At 37.0% G+C, this 16,320-nt stretch overlaps 1 protein-coding gene across 1 annotated transcript in view; it reads right to left on the minus strand.

Moving 5' to 3' along the window:
- Positions 1-16,320, minus strand: part of Ank3 (ankyrin 3) — a 618,024-nt gene that overhangs the window by 505,302 nt on the left and 96,402 nt on the right. The window lies entirely within an intron of this gene.

The raw sequence follows: 16,320 nt of genomic DNA on the forward strand, positions 1-16,320 counted from the left end.
AGGATTGCAGACTACAGCCATTAGGCAAAAAGTGAGAAACTGCCTAAAAAAGAAGCTAAAGCAAAAGGGGTTGGAAGTGTGGCTCAGGTGGTAGAGTGCCTGCTAGCAAGCATGAGGCCCTGAGTTCAAATCCAGTACCACCAAAAAAGTCATTATTCAATATCACACAATTTGAAAACCAATGTTATTAACTTATTATCATACTTTTTACATTTTACTTATAAGGATAAAGAAATATGCCTTTTTTTAAATACACATTTATGTATCTACAAAAAATAAAGTGCAGACATAGAATTTTATGTTTCATTGTCATTTGGTCTGTAATTTATCTACAGAAAATTTACAATCATAGGATGCCTACATTTATTGCAGGTATTCCTTTATTTGGAGATAGGAATGATATAGCAACAGTTTCCCTATGAAGAGTTTGTCGATGCTTACAAGGCTTAGTCCTACTGATTTTCCCTAAGAAATGCATGCTGACCCTTAGCCTTAAAGAAAATACAAGTCAGAGCTACACTAAGATCCCTTCCCACCCCTGTCAGACTGGTCACCATCAAGAAAACAAACAAATGCTGGCGAGGATGCAGGGAAAAATGAGCCCTCACACACTGTTGGTGGGAATGTAAACTAGTACAACCACTATGGAAACCAGTATGGAGAGTCTTCAAAAAACTAAAACTAGACCTACCTTATGACCTTGCCATGCCACTCTTGGGCATATATTCAAAGGAGCATAAATCAATATACAAGGGAGAAACATGCATGCCCTTGTTTATTGCAGCTCTCTTCAAAATAGGCAAACTGTAGAATCAGTCAAGGTGCCCAACAACTGACTAATGGATAAAGAAAATATTATGTAAATATACATATTATATATATATATATATATACATACATGTGTAAAAATGAAATTGTGTCATTTACAGGAAAATGGATGGAGCTGGAGATCATCATGCTGAGTGAGCTAAGCCAAGCTCAAAGGCCAAATATCCCATGTTTTCACTCATTTCTGGAACTTAGACCTAAAATGGTGATGATAATAATGGGACATGAATGGGGGGATGATCTGGGGGGAAATCAGCAGGAGGGTGAGGGGTGAAAAGGATGGAAGTAATGCTTCATATATATATATATATATATATATATATATGAAGATAGAATAATGAAACCCACCAAATTCTACTTCACTGTTTGAAAAAGGGTGAAGGAGAGAGGTGGAATGGAAATATAATGGAGGGGGTGAAATAGTCAATATACACCGTATGCATGTATGGAATTATTATAATGAAATTCCCTTGTATTATTAATGCATGATAATTCAATAAGAAAAGAAATGCATGCTGGCCAGTTTCTTTGCAATCACCTTGCAGGGAGTGGTAATTGCTCATTTCAGACAGCTATTAGCAATAGCAAGCATCCTTTGGATTGCTGCTACTTCCAACCAAATAAGACCTCATTGAAATGTCTGGTGTCTGAGGGAATAAGCCATTATAGAGGAAGAAATTAAGTGTCCAGACTTTGATATTAAGCACAAGGCCTGTTAACTCAAATCCTTGGAAAATCAATATTGAAAAAATTGATTGAACAATGACAGGTAAAACAGTTTCACATTTTCTCCAAGATATTGCCAACAAGAAAGTCAAAGAAGTGAAAAGGCAAGAGAGGGCAGATTGACAGTTCCCACTGAATTGCTTCTTTCTACATAATTCCTCAGCTCAAGGCTCTTAACCTTTTTAATATTCCTAGCAGCATGCCTGCAATATCATGTATAGCATCCCTGCTAAGCTGCTCAGTAAGGAATAAAAACAGAAATATAAGAGAAATACATGAGTTTTTTCCTGACATGAACCAGACTGTAATGCAAACAAGGATATAGCACTTCTGGTAATGTCAGTTTTGAACATGTGAATTTGTTCTATGAATTTTGTGTTCTCTAAGTAATTAGATACTGGAAAATTGCTCACAAGGAAGAAACAAATGCTTGCAATAGATCTTTAACAAGCTGTGAAATGGCTGAACACTCAACAATAATGAAATACCAACACCGAAATTACAATATGCCCCAAATAGTCCATTGTTACGATTATTAATAAGAGTAATATTTTATGTGGCAAAAATATTTGCCCTAATCAAGCACAGAAACTTAGTCCTATACTCTATCACAGTTAGATATCACACACTAACTTATTGTGGGCTATATTACAACAATGTTTTTGTTTGTTTTTTAAAGAAAGGGTCTGGCTAAATATATCTATATATAGCCCTGGATGTCCTTGAATATACAATGCTCCTGCCTCAACTTCCTAAGTTCTGAGATTTCAGGTGTGAATCACCACACCCAACTCTAGAGCAAACTCATTATTATTATCATGTCAAGAATAACTTTCCAGATTACCTATTCTCTAAATCTGATGTGGTTTGGGAACAAATGGTAAGAGGTATTCATAGAATTCCCCCATTGGGTATTCTAACCATCCTGATATACAATCAACAGGATATTGGACATGTTCAACTTTAAGCAAATCTAATAATCTGATACATAAAAGTATAACATTTTGGAAGCCAGTAAAGCACAGGAAGACTATTTAAATAAAAACGAAAGGGCTGAGTGGGGATGCAGTTCGGAGGTAAAGCAGTTGTCTAGCATGCTCAAAATGCTGTGTTCAGTACCCAACACTGAAAGAAAAGAAAAAAGAAGTTGCACCTGAAATCCCTAGCACTCATGAGGCAGAGACAGGAGGATCACATGTGCAAGGCCAGCCTAGGCTACATAGTGAGACTGTGTTTCAAAAACAAAAACAAAAGAGAATCCATATTCATAAAAGTATTCTGACCTTTAAAAAATGCAACTACTTTAATGTATTCATTGTATTAGAATTCCATCACTAAAGTGAACCCTCAGAAAACAGATACATTTAATAAATTATTGCTTTAAAGACCACTCCAATAGACTAGGAGACTAGAAACTCAAACCTTAAATCAGATATATAAAAAATTTGTTTTTAAACCAGTAAATTATTTAAAAAAAAGACTATTTACATAAAACATTGACTCAATCTCACATAAAAAAAATTCACACTGATTATGGAATTTTTCTAATTTAAAAAAAGTAGTAATTTTAATATATTTTTGTAAAAACTTTTAGCATTCTCCTAAAGACAGCCCCCAAATGTGGAAAAATAGAAACATTAAGCCAACTGTTCTTTTATAGACTCTTAGTAGACTACGGGACTAGAAACTAAAAACTCATTTCAGAGATGTCTATCTAGTAACACTTATCCAGAGAAATCCTTATAAATTCTTTCTCCTGCCAAATGTGTTCTTTCCCCCTTATGATTGGTAGCATTCAGATTAGGAACTGCAAACAAGATGCAAAGCAAATAAAACAGACCATGTGTATGTGGTATGCTGCCAAATGCACATTAGTGATTATATACTGTCCACCTTCAAATACAATGTCCATCCATGCAATCACACTTATTCAGCAACCTCTCTGATCAGGTCACTCTGCAAGCTGCCCGGAGACCAGTAAAGAGATGGCCACAATTCCTGTTAGAACAGTAGAGCCAGAGTATGTGCTACACACGCACGTGTACACATACACACGAAGTGGAACTGGACCTCTCACCCCTTCAGTGAGTTGTACTTGGTGATTTTGTTCCCAATATGAAAAAGGAGGAAAAGTAACTCAATACTGCAAAACATGGCAAACAACCCTTTGTTCAGGTGACTGAGGTTTGCATCGTCACTGACAAACATGTAGACAGTAGCTATTCTAGATACAATGTGATGAGGATGCCATTTCACCTTTGCAGTCAAGCTTGCCAAAACACATCACCCAATGTAGCCATAATACAAACATCAGACAAATTCAAGCTGAGAGGCATTCGACAGATATCTAACCAGAATTCCTCAAAACCATCATCATGGTCTGCAGGTGTGGCTCAAGTGGTAAAGGACCTTCCTAGTAAGCTTGAGGCTATGAGTTCAAACCCAAGTAGTAGTTAGAAAAATAAAAGCTGCAAATACATTTTGGGCCAAACATGGTGGCTCACACCTGTAATTTCAACTACTTGGGAGACAAAGATGAGAAGGATTGTGGTTTGAGGCCAGCCTGGGCAAAAAGTTACAAGACATATCAACAAAGAAGCCAGGCCTGGTAGTACTTGCCAGTCATCCCAGCTACTCAGGATATGTAAATAGGAGGATCATGGTACCAAGGCCAGCCCCAGGCAAAATGTGAGGGCCTATCTGAAAAATGACCAAAAGCAAAAAGGGCTGGGGGTGTGTCCTCAGTGTAGAGCTCCTGCCAAGTAATTGTGAGGCCCTGAGTTCAAACCCCAGTACTTCCAAAAAGAAAGAAAAAATCAAGGTCATCACAAACAAACAAAAACATGAGAAACGATCACAGCATAGAGGAGACTATAGGAGCCATGGTAATTAATTGTAATATGGATCCTGAAACAACAACAAAAAAGGACATAAGGAAAAACAAGTAAAATCTGAGTAGAGTGTGGAGTTCAGTTAATAGCAATGTATCCCTGTTGGTTCCTTAGTTTTGACAAATGTGCCAAAGTAATGTAACATGTTTACCATAGAAAAAAAGTGGGTACAGAGCCTAAGCAGCTCTGTATTATTTTTCAACTTTTCAGGAAGACTAAAATTATTCTAAAATAAAAAGTTTATTGTAACAAAATACATAGAAACTGCATGGAATGATCCCAAGCAAGTGTTAGTAATTTGCATACTCAGGGGGAAGTACAATGTGTATAGCTTGCAATCATTTGTTTATTAATAAGGCTGAGTATGTGTGTGCATATACTTGTATATGCAAAAAATCTCAGCTGACTTTTATAAAACTTTATAGTAATATCTTATACTGTAATAGTGTTAATAGCACTAGTACAGGACTTACTACCTATGTGTCAGGCATGATTCTTGGTGTTCTCTTTGTGTTAACTCATTTATATCTCACAAGTATCCGTGAAATCAGGGGTATGACTTACACAGAAGAATTTCTGAATGCTTACTATCATTAGTCACTAATGATCTGAGCATTTCCCCATGGCTTGTAATAAGTTGTTTGGATGAAATTTCTCCACTTAAAACTATGATTCATTTCTTGTCCTCCCCCAACAATAAATGGAATCCTGGCAAATTGCCGAACCACTTGGCATATTCTGTAAAGATTTACCATTCTATCCTTTTAATAACCAGGCCATATGGAAAATACATATCTGAAACTCATTTGTCTCTGTTAATATGCATGCTTAATATAGTTTGAATAGAAATATCGATTGGAATACGCTCCAAGTAGCCTAACTCCTGAGAGTGTACTGTCTGAAAACAATATACTATAACCTTATATTAATATTATGTTTTACTTTTTGTGTGGATGGGGAACATGTTAACAGGGGTTGTTAAGTTGGGTATGGGGTCCCCTTCTATAAGTCTATAAATAGAGATTGAATGAGAGAAAAGCACATTTTTTTTCTCAAACACTTCACTGAAATTTAGCATTTTTTTCTACTGTAAAAATAGTCATAATACAAGGCACAGTAGAATTAGCAGAGCCTATGATATTGTCACCACTAAAAATAACTGATACATTCCTATAAAATCAAATTACTTTACATGAATATCTCATGTCATGGCTTGAATTCCACATGATTTCAACAATTATAGCTGATATTAGACCTTCTGCTAGATAGTATTAATTAATGCAGCATTAGTAAATAAATCTACTGCTTTATCACAATTTTTAAATTTTTTGCTAGCTATTTCAATATAATTAATGTTTTTCTTATGCTTCATTTGACATATTTAAATGTTTCTTTCCCAAAAGAGATTAATGGGCTTCATCTGTCTGCCAAAGGCAACTAAACAAAAGGGTAAGTATGAGAGTTTTAGCCTGTGATACAGGACCCCATCTGCCCTACTTGTCTGGAAACCAATGAAGGGCCCTACTCAGCAAATGCTTGTGAATTGAAGAAATGAAAGAAATCATCACTCCCCAGACACTTTCTTATGGTTTGATTTTAAATAGTTCCCCTTCCACTTTTCTACAAATAATTCAAAGGAAGTGTGGAAACTAACACAAGGTGCAGGCCTTCTTCCAACAGACACTGATGCACTGACATGTCATATGCAAACCTCTGTTAGTGACAGCAGCCCTGACTGGAGCTCCCACTTACTTTGGGAGCACAAAAGGTAAAGATAGCTCATCCTGAATGCTTGGAGTGACTCTTCCCTAAAATGCGAGCATGGCCTCTGCAAAAGTGCTAAATATTGACTTGAAGTGAAAAAAAAAATGCTTTCCCTGTCATTAACCAAATTAAGAAGGGAAAATGCAAATTGTAAAGTTTATATACAAATATTACAGCCCTGAGTTTAAAATACAATTATATCAGTTTTGATGTTCTGTTTCATTTCTTTAAATAATTTACATAGCAATTTGCAGGAAAAAAAATGCTAAGTGCTACATAAAGCAAGAAAGTTAGAGGTTACACTAAGGAAAGTTTGATTAATGTAAGAGATTTCACCAAGTGTGTTGCTAAAATCCACATCCAGTGTTAATGGCCTAAGAGGAAACACTAGCATAGAGAAACCATCAGAAAGAAAAGAGGTTCAGTTCACATGAGTTTTACCGACCGAAATCATATTGGCTCCTATCACGTCTTCATGTAAATCATCACAAGCTATTAGTCCAAGAATCCTGACTGCAATTTTGCCAGATACTGACATCAAAGTCATTGATACGTAGTTTCTAAAAATCCATCTTTTTGTCCTCTCAGACAGTGGGACAAGATCTGTATGGTTTTCTTGTTCCCATCTTCTCTTTTCCACTTGTAAGAATCCTGTGAACATTTCTGAGGCACATCCTGAGTCTCACTCAATAAACCCCAAGGTTTAATTAGAAATAGTTAATTGAAGTACAAGCATTAGTTACAAGACTTATTCAAACATTTGGTGAAGAGAGAGCTTGTTAGTATTTGAAAGACAAAATCTATAAAGGTCTGTATGAATGATAAAAGAAGATGGCTTCAAAGATTCACTCAGAACTGATCCTGATTACAAAGGTTTAAATGGTCTTCTATTCAGGGAGTATGTTCAAGGACAGGAGAGAGAAAGGTACTACATACATATTCAGAGTCACTGATTTATGTCTGAGAATGCACAATAAATAAAATTAAGTAATAGAAACAGTGCAAAGCTACATGCATGCTTTCTTAATAAAGGAGTAGCTAAAGCAGTATCTGATTCCATTATATTTTTATAAGAACTATTTTATCTGCTTCAAGGTCTAATTTCAACACCTACTGCTTTTGAGGTAGGGCTCACCCTTTTATGTAGCAAGATCAAACCAAAATGCCTTTAACAAATAAAATAAAATGTCTCTGAAAAAGGCATTTCTACAAATAATAAGTCCCCAGAGAATGTAAACACACAATACCAAAAACAAGAACTGTCAAAAAATAAAAAACATAATCAAAAGAAAATATTGTCTCTCATTTGATTGCTGGCTTGTGACAAAGCTTGTGCACTCCTTTCCTAGTTGCATAGCAACCAGTCTAAGTAGCAGTTCTACCCTGTAAGAGCCAGAGCTGTGGAAATAGAAGCTAACTACTCAGTACATTTTTCAAGGTTATCTAAATTTGCAGAAGATAAGAAAGAGGAATAGAAAAATGCCCTTGAGATTTATAGAAACAAAGATCTGAAAAGAAAGGTTTTTTTCATGCTTTGGGCCACTCTATAACATTTCCAATAAATGGCCACCACCTATGTCTAGCAGATATTTCTTACATGGGAAAGGCTCCAAAACCCATAGAAAGTGTGCCTCATCATTGAAACTAAGCTCTGCAAAGCTAAATTACTAAGTTCAAGGCTTAGAAGGCCAAAAAAGAAAGTAGAACTTCACTCCACAAACACCAGCACTCATTTTTTATCCTATTGTGTTCCCAAGACTGTCAGTCTCTTAATTTTCCAGTAAACACATTATGATAGCTTCATCCTTTAGTATCTTATACCACCCTTAGATGTGGCCAACTGTAGCACTGAACCAAGTCTCTAAAAGGAGAAATACATTTCAACACAGACTCATCTTAAAAAACTTGACAGTGATAAGCATATTCAGTAAACTTCATTGGCATCAGCACATGGATAGGGACAGACCATTTTCCAGCCTTTCTTCCTCTCAATCCGTTTCATCTCAGTCCTACAGAGAACACATCAACAGCACATATAATGTGATGAGGCCACAGGCTAAAACGCTCTTAAAGAAAAAAGCAGAGACATGGGGAGAAGAGCTCATAAGTATTCAGGGACTACTGTTAGTTTCTCCATAATTAGATAATGACTATCAATTACTGTTTAATACTTAGGCCACGAGGAACAGAGCTGGCCTCTTCTCACAAAGAAACCATGTCAGTGGGGCATGTAGTCTCTTTAATGAGTCAGCCGCTTAACAGGATAAAGCACTGGGCTAAGGCCCCAGCTCTGAGACATCAGTACTATGGTTTTGTGCAAGTCCTGAAAACTAAGCTTTAGTTCTTTCATTTATGAGGTTGTATGAATAAGAGCTGCTCTTCCCAGGTCATAAGGCAAGTCTAAAAATTAAATAAAGTCAAATAACAGAAGGCATCTACAAACTTCTAAATTATTTTCCAGACTTTTCTAAGTCCTGATGAAAGAGTATCATGCTGGTACTGACTATCTCCAGTGTTTCAAATTATTAGTTGAAAGTGACAAATTTCAGATTACTTCTGTCATAAAAGAAGCGCTTGGGAAAAGAAAAATGTAGCTTGATCATTAGAATCCAATTCAGCAGAAAACAGAGAGCATGCACGATGGACAGCAATACTGACAATAAGAAAACAACCAAAACTGAATGGCAATCATTCCTCAGTTTCCAATACTTGCAGATTTTTAAAAAGTAATACATTTCTTACTTTTTAGATGGTTGAATTAGAACAAAAACAAACACAATTATAAATTGAGTTGGGGAACATTTTCTTTTAAAACACTAATACCATTACAACACTTAAAATAATTCAAAGTTTTTCATTAATCAAATTAATTGGTCTCGTAAGATATCTTAGGAAAAGTACACATAATCCTTTTAAAAACATACATTTCTGTAGAGAGCAAAGTCTTCCCTCATTTGGTAATTAAAATATTTACTTTTCCATTTTAAAAGTATGCCTTATATCTAAAGAAAAAAAAAAGCACTTTTTTATCTGTTAAACTAAAAGTGAAGGAACAGTTACCCACTTGATGCTGGCAATATGTGTAAGAACTGACCTAGGTAAAACCCTGGTACACATATCCTCATAAACTGTTAGCCTTTGTTCAGGCACATTTAACATTGATGCAAAAACTGTTCAGTTGACTTCATAGGGCATGCAGGTGAGAAAGGCCAGTCCTTATCAGGAAGCAAAGAATTCACAGAAGACAGAAGAGGAATCAGAGATGAAACACAGTCTGTACCCAGCCGAGAAGTGTTCTTTTCTCTGGCTGTCAGCCTTGACCTGATACATTAGTCACCACAGCTTCGGCACAATTTCAAAAGCATCCTCTACGTCATGATAAATGTCGTGCTGGAATCATCAATACCTAAGCCTACTGGCAAAATGTGACTCTCACTGTACCCCAGATCCGGCAGGAAGAATGCTTGCACACAGCAGATGTATGGAATGCACCCAACAAGCTATTGAAGATTGAGTTCAAGTCTAGAGCATGCAGTGGTGTTAAGGAAATGAGAGGGCTTAACCCTTTATTTGAATTTAACAGATTTGGGGCTATAAGGGAAAATGTTATCTTTATATGAGAAAAAGCTCATTGAATCAGTCTTTCCCTCAATTAATATGCATTTATTGAAGACAAACACTTAAAAACACATTATCTTCCAGGTCCAGGTGCAGATACCTCATATTTGTTAGATAGTTCTCGTGCTATGCACAGTACTGGGTGTTATAAACAACCCCATGAGGTCAGTATTACAACTATTTTACAGATGGATAACCAGAGCGCTCAAAGGTAAAGTAACTTGCCCAGGGACACTAAGACAGTGAGGGAGGACAGAGGGATTCTCCACTAGTCTGACTCTCAATCTCACCCACTTTTTTCTATCTCTCTCTCTCTCTCTCTCTCTCTCTCTCTCTCACACACACACACACACACACACACACATATGCGTGCGCGCCATCTTGCTAAGAGTAAGGGCTGAATCCAGCCCAGAGAACCTAAATCTTACAAAAGGCTGTCTATTGGATCCCGGAAACTTTCTCTGCTGGCTGTTCAAAACACTGGATCAAAGTTGAAATAAACGAAGTATATAACTCTCATCAATATGGCTTTACCAGTTCACAATGCAAATCTAGCACACATAAAATGTTGCTGGGAGGCAGGGCAGAAATCAGAGTCATGAGGGGAGTAGAAAGAATGAGGCTGTACCCCAAAACCAGAAAATAGCCATGGACAGAAGGAACTTATGGCCAAGGGAAAACCTGCCTCAAGCAGTTTCCACCTCCTCCTTCTCTTCCTCCTCTTTCTTCTTCTGACATTACTAGGGTTTAAACTCAGGACCTAGCAGTTGTGGGTCAGGTGCTCTTTTACTTGAGTCACACCACCAGCCCTTTTTGCTTTTTAGTTATTTTTTGACTAGGGTATTGCTTTTATGGCTAGCTGACCTGGACCATGGTCCTTCTATTTATGCTTCCTGCATAGCTGGGATGACAGGCACATGCCACCACCCCCAGCTTTTTTTTTTCCTATTGCTTGAGATGGGGGGATCTCAATAACTTTTCACCCAGGCTGGCCTCCAACCTCAATCCTCCCAATCTCTGCCTACCAAGTAGTTAAGGATATTAGGTGGAAGCCACCACACCCAACTCTCACACAGTTAAAAGCAGCAGTCACCAGCTGACACCCCTGGAAGTGGCCAGCCAGGAACAATACTTCAAATGTCACACCTGGAAAACCTTGAACAATTTCTTGGCCTCCCTTATCCAGATATCTGGCCTTGGAAAAAGCAGGATTTGGGGCATCAGTAGGATCTGGATATCAATCAGAACTCAGCTTTTTTTTGCAGTACTAGGTCTTGAACTCAGGGCCTTCAACTTGAGCCACTCCACCAGCCCAATTTTTGTGACAGGGCTTTTCAAGATAAGGTCTCCCGAACTATTTGCCCAGGCTGGCTTTGAACTGTAATCCTCTTATCTCTGCCTCCTGAGTAGCTAGGATTACAGGCGTGAGCCACCAGTGCCCATCAGAACTCTATTTACCAGTCACTTTCGGGTAATCAAAACAGTTTCATCAAGTCAATGGAAAGTCAAGTGGATCGACATCCTGCAGAATATAATGGCCATTCAATAAAAGTTAGTTCCTCTCTTTTTCTTTTATAGTACCATTAAAATAATTAAATCTAGGCAGACTCTTATAGGCTCAAGATAATCAACTCTATTAGGAAGTTTTTGTTGTGAATCTAAGGAAGAAATACATATATTCCCTATTTTCTTTACAATCTGAGACAAAACCATTCTTTACTCTAATACCCTGTTCAGTTGGAAGTACAGACTGAGAAATGGGTGATAGGTAGTATACTGTACTATGAAGAAAGTAATACATCACTATTTAATAGTGCTTATTACATGGAATTCACGCCTCCTGGGATGAACTAGCAGACTACCTCTTATCAAGGGCTCAGCACGGGAGTGAGAATTCCAGACCCTAACTTTCTAAAACCCTATTTTACATCAAAATACATTTTATGCACACACATATTTATGTGTGTGTCTATATATACATATTCTATATAGTAATATCTATCCTACCCATTTCCAGTTATAACATACATATTTGATAGATACAGATAGACAGACAGACATACTATTCAAGGCCAAAATCAGATTAACATTCTTAAATCCCATTCATCTACTGTTGATCTAACCTTTAGACTATTGCAAATGAACACAGGGGTGTGTGACCTGTAAGCCAGAGAGGCAGACATGAGGAGAATTTTTGACCATCTTGAAACTGGGTTTTAAAGCATCTTTTCCGGATCTGTCAGGAGGCTCTTGTCTACAGCTTCATTACTGCACTACTTTATTTTTTAAGTCCCCACTATATTTTGGGGTTTGGCTTAGAATCTCCTTAGAATCCTCTTAGTATCCACTTCTTAGAATCCACTACATGGAAAGTGGGCTTAAAATGCCATCAACTGAGGAAAAGGAAAAAGGGTTTCTGTACTATATTTAAAATTTAACAAACACTTCTTACATGCCAAGAATGTTTTGGAGAATGAAGCATTTTTATTTAATTATTAAAACAAACCTATGAGATAGGTGCCTATTATTACTCCTCTTTATAAATGAGAAGTTTGGAGAATAAAGTGTTACTGATATGTATTTTTTTCTTTTTTGATGGGACTGGGATTTTGTACTTGCAAAGCATGCAATCTACCGCTTAAGTCACACCAATAATCCATTTTGCTTTGGTTATTTTGGAGATGGGGGTCTCACAAACTATTTGCCCAGGCTGACCTAGAATCTTGACTCTCCCAATTCCATTTTCCCAAGTAGCTAGGATTACAGGTGTGAGCCACAGGTACCCAGCCAGATTGCAACTAAGGCAGTCTAGACTGGAGTCCTCCCTCTGAACCATTAGGTCATATGGCCCTCAAGAAAGAGGCACTGTAGGATCAGGAACCGTTATGTTTCCTATGCCAGTACAACACTTCTCATGACAAAGCTGAAGATGGTGGAGCAAGAATTCACCTGAGAGTTCCAGGATACTAGTTTGAGTTTCAGCAGGTCAGTTTTGAAGTGTTCACGTATTAAATCTTTTGGCGTGATACTGAATTTATATGTGAAATGGATAAATCTGTTAAAAGGTTTGCCAAAAATGACTTCTATGAGAGTTTTTTAAAAATTAAGATAATATGATAGAATGAAGACCTTAAATTAACATAACATGATCCATAATTGTATCCAATTTAATATGAAAGTCATCTACAGAAGACTGATCTTTTAGCTTAAAAGTCAAAACAGCCAACAAAACTTTAGTCTACCTTTTTAGCCATATTTCTCAAAAATATGATTCTAAATTTTACCCAGACATATTTTCTAAAAACTTTCCAATTTGAAAATAATTATCTAGTTAGCAATTCTGTGGTTTAAAGCATTTGTTTGCTTGCTTAATTTTAATTGAACTTTGAGAGTTAATCAAAGTATAAAGAGAATTAAAGAGCAAAGGCAATATACAGAAATATTTGCCAAAAATAAAAACTAAAAGATTAATAGTATTAATATATAAAAAGCTCAGGGAAACTGACAAGAAAAACACTAATGTGCTAATAAAATACCTAAAGACATGTACAGACAATTCACAAAAAATCTTAACAACCTATAGAATGGGGGAGAATACTTGTCAACTATTCATCTGACAGAGGGTTAATACCTGGAACAAATAAAGAATTCAAAGAACTTAGTAAATTAATAAGTAATCCAATTTAAAAATGGGCAAATGATCTGAATAGGCACTTCTCAAAAGAAGAAGTGCAAATTGCAGACAAATACATAAAAAATACTCAATATCATTGCCAACTGGGAAGTGCAAACCAAAACTACAATGATATAAAATCTCACCCTTGTTAGAATGGCTTTTATCAAAATAATACAATATAACTTCCTAGCATGGATGTGGAGAAAAAGAACCCTTATGCGCTACTGGTAGGAATGTAAATTAGTCCAGCCACTATGGAGAACAGTACGGAGTTTCCTCAAAAAACTAAAAATAGGCACTGGCATGGTGGCTCACACCTGTTACCCCAGCTACTCAGGATGAAGAGATTGGGAAGATTGATTCAAGGACAGCCTGGGCAAAAGTTTGTGCAATCCCATTTCAACTAAAAAACTAGCCATGGTGGTAGATACCTACCATCCCATCTACACAAGAGGCTCAAGTAAAAGGACCATGACCCAGGCCAGCTGGAGCAACAAATGCAAGACCATAACTGAAAAATAAATAAGGAATAGGGCTGGACCATGCCTCAGTGGTAAAGTGTCTGCCTAGCAAGTGTGAGGACTTGAGTTCAAACCTCAGTACCACCCAAAAAAACAAAAGAAAAGAAAAACAAAAAACAGATCTACCTTATGATCCAGTTGTTCCAGTGGATATTTATCCAAAGGTAAGGAAATCAGTATACCAAAGCAACACTTGCACATCCATGTTTATCATGGCACTATTCACAATAGCTAAGACATGGAATCAGCCAAGGTACCAAACAGATGAATGGATAAACAAAATGTGTGTACATAAAAAATAGAGTATTATTCAGCCATAAAGAATGGAATCCTGTCATTTGCAGCAAAATAGGTGGAACTGGAAGACATGAGGTAAAGTGAAGTGTGCCAAATGCAGAAAGACACTTGTACCACATATTCTCTCTCACTTATGCAAGCAACAGTCAAATTGAAAGTAAAAGAAGATGACTACATTTTAGAAAGCGTATTGGGGGGAGATAGGAAAAAGGAGGCTGGATTTGATACCCGCACACTGTATGAAAATATCACACTGAAATCCATTAATATGTATAATTAATATGTGTTAATAAAAATTTTTAAAGGAGTTAAATGTTTACTAAGCATGAAAACATGTTCTATCCATTAATTATCAAGAAAAAGCAAGGATGGGCTCTTTTATAGAAAAATTCTTTTACTGACTATAATTTTCATGGTTGGTCTCTTAAGTATTGCATTTTTATAAATGAAACTTTATCAAAAACCAGAAATCTCAAATCTACTAATCAACCCAAACAAGAGTGTCACCAACACATTTTTAAGACACTTTTGAGGGCAAATATAATATCCTCATCACAAATTTGAGCAAAGCATAATAAATCTAAAGGGAAAACATTGATTTCTCCTCCACCTTCAGGGAGACAGAAAACTGACTGTCAGATGTCTGGGAGAAAATACTATGATGTCAGACTTCATTTTCGAAAATCTTTAACAACTTTGAAATGGTTCTGGAAAACAGGGGCAATTGAAAAATTAGATTCTCTCAAAGACAGAAGGATCCAGACTGTATCATTTTGGGAGACTTGAGAGTAACAGGTTTGGTTCACGGGTCTTTGGGCCTGCTGAGCCAGAATTCCAAGCTGGTGGGTGCTGAGCTGGTGTCAATTATCAGCATGTGATAACTAATCAGCTTTATAACGTGATTTCTATATAATTAATTTGTATGCTTTTAAAGCCATTCTTATTAAGAGGCATTGATTCTTCAATATTTCACACACACATATTTGCCTTCCTGACCCACTTGTTTAAGGGCTTACCATGACAGTGCTGTCTTTAGAATAGTAATCAATGCAAACATTTCTTCCTTGGGTGTCACAGAATGGTGATTGGGGTCTGGTATTTCTAAGTGGAAATGGGAGGCTTTTTCTCCTACTGACCATACACCTTTGAGAAGGATCCACTGGAATTAGCACAGGAGACACAACTGAGCTACTGGATCAGACCCAAGGATAAGCAAAATGACAGAAGATGGGGCCAGAGCACCCTCCCTCCTGAACTTAGTACAAATCAGTCTCTCCACGCAATGTCTTTCAGGGCACCCTGTGTGGCTACCATGGTAGCTCTGATTTGTGCCAAACGTCGAATGAAAACAAGCTGTTGCAGGCAATTAAAATCACCCACACATTTTTTTTGTCAGCCTCATTGTAATCCACACCCTTAAACTGGGCGTGAGTTAATTCTGACAGTTCTGAGAACTGTGTCATCAGGATGCAGACTCTGCCTGACGCGAGGAGGCATTGTTTCTGATTACTCATATTCCACAGTTCAAAGACAAAAGAATTCTACCAGAGAGGTTCACGCTTTCCTTTATCCTTTCATTTAAGGACATCGAATGTCCTGACAGCACACCTATCTATACATGTCAACTTGCATTTACAGACAGCTAAATCACAGGCTTGCCTGGGCAAGTCTTTGGCGTGTAAGATTTAAAAAGTGACCTGGGTTTCTTACTGTTGTGAGAGTCACATTCTACAGAAACACATAATCAAAGGAGCAGGGGGGAAATGAGGAAAAAAATCAGATACCATGGGTAATAAATGGTTTTCCTTTCATTTTTATTGATGGCATTTTTACCTCATTAGACTCAGAATTCATCTAAGCTCCCCCTTCAATTTATTGCACTATGAACTCCTACTTCCTCATCATCTTGTCCCAGGAGGACTTTAATATTATAGCTGAGTGAGGAGATTCAGTAACAGATTCTGAAGAAGGAGTCTCTGTAGCCTCCTGAGGCTTCAGA

Source organism: Castor canadensis, chromosome 7, assembly GCF_047511655.1.
Source record: "Castor canadensis chromosome 7, mCasCan1.hap1v2, whole genome shotgun sequence".
In the NCBI taxonomy this organism is placed as follows: Eukaryota; Metazoa; Chordata; class Mammalia; order Rodentia; family Castoridae; genus Castor; species Castor canadensis.